Source organism: Octodon degus, unplaced genomic scaffold, assembly GCF_000260255.1.
Source record: "Octodon degus isolate 3935 unplaced genomic scaffold, OctDeg1.0 scaffold00021, whole genome shotgun sequence".
In the NCBI taxonomy this organism is placed as follows: domain Eukaryota; kingdom Metazoa; phylum Chordata; class Mammalia; order Rodentia; family Octodontidae; genus Octodon; species Octodon degus.
Window position 1 is genome coordinate 7,726,733 of NW_004524597.1, and position 1,601 is coordinate 7,728,333.

The 1,601-nt window shown below is 52.2% G+C and overlaps 1 pseudogene; it reads left to right on the plus strand.

The window, feature by feature from the left end:
• Positions 1 to 1,601, plus strand: part of LOC101584362 — a 95,401-nt pseudogene that overhangs the window by 80,072 nt on the left and 13,728 nt on the right.

The window sequence follows — 1,601 nt, forward strand, 5'->3', positions numbered from 1 at the left end:
TGTCTCAAGAACACAAAGGGCTGGGGAGATAGCTCAGCAGACAGCAGCCTAAGCACCTGCCTGGCAAGTGCAGGGTGAGTGCTGAGTTCAATCCCTGGTACCACCAAAAAAACCCCAATAAACAAAAAAACGAATTAGTTAATTAAAAAGACAAAACAATGGGGTCAGGGATATAGCTCAGGGGTATAAATGCCTACCTGGCAAAGGGAAGGTCCTGAGTTTGATCCTGAGTAACACACACACCCCAGTAATAATAATTGTAATAATTATTATTTTATGTTTGGGGGATGGGTAATGAGGTTTCATTGTATTATTACTTTTACTTTTGTTTTGAAATTTTTCATAGTGAATTTTAAGAAATCAATAACGTGTGCTTCCGCGAAGCACTGTCAGCATTATTTACAAACTTTGCTTCCCCAAAATTAAGTTGTGGGTTTCCTACCAGCAGGGGTGGTTTCCCATTATTTGTTGTTCTTTGAATTTCCTGAGTCTGACTCAGAGGGTGGCAAATAAAGATTAGTGAAATAAAGTTTTGGAATAAATGAAGAAGAGAGAAAAAGAAACATCTGGCAGTGTGAGACGGACCATTTCCCCAAATTTGACTCGAGTTTCTAAAGAAGGCGAGCACTGAAGTACTGCAGGCCGACCACGGAAGGACACCTTACTCCAAACGTGGCCGCCGGTTTCTTTAGGTTGTTCTGTGGGCTCGTTTGTTGCTTTGGTTTTTTGTCATATTCTGCAGTAGCGAGGGTGCTACCGTGAGTAGCAGCATCAGTGGTTCCCTTTTTCCAAATCTGCTACCAAAATAGCAAAGCACCCAGCGGGAAGGTCCCACCAGACGGCGCCGCGTCCTTCCCGACTCTGACCTCTGCCATCACAGCAGCTTCGAAACAACATTCGTTCCGATTTGTTAGGAAATTGGTTCTTTAACTTTCAAAACGTCATTTCCTCGCCAATCCACAGTCCGCGGGCGCGCCCGGGGAGCAGCACCGCTTGGACGCTCTCGCGGAGCCGCCTAACGGCGCGCAGCTGCCCGAGCGCGGGGGCGAGCGCACGCCTGCGTCCTCCCCGAGGACCCGCGAAGTTGTGGGTCTTCGCGGTGCGACGCTTTGCGCCTGGGACCCTGCCCCGGAGGCTCCCGTCGGAGACCCAGGACGCTGTGGCGAACCGGAGGAGCGAGTTCCCTGCCCGCTGCGCTCAAGCTAGGACTCCAGGCGGCCCCAGAAGCCTGGCTCTCCCGCCGCCGGTCAGCAGGCTCCTCTCCGAGGTGCCCCGCGCTGGAGGGCGACGGACTGGCCAGGCACGGCCTCGGGTCTGCCTCTGTCCTTCCGCGTGCTCTTCCCCCTTGCAAAGGAGAGGCAGTGCCCAGCAACCGCCGTTAACCCTACTTGAAAAAAAAAGGAAGTGCACAGGCCGCTGCAGTGTGTTACCCTTGCGGAACTTAGGAAGATAAGCATCTGGGTCCCACCTCACACTGATGGAGCTGGAGCTAGGGGCCTGTGTTTTTCGGCTCACTACAGCGTTTAAGGTCCTTTTGAATGTGAAGAATGCTGCCCCGTATCTGGAGTGAGCCCAGTCTCGTCTTTGCACCCAAATCTCCC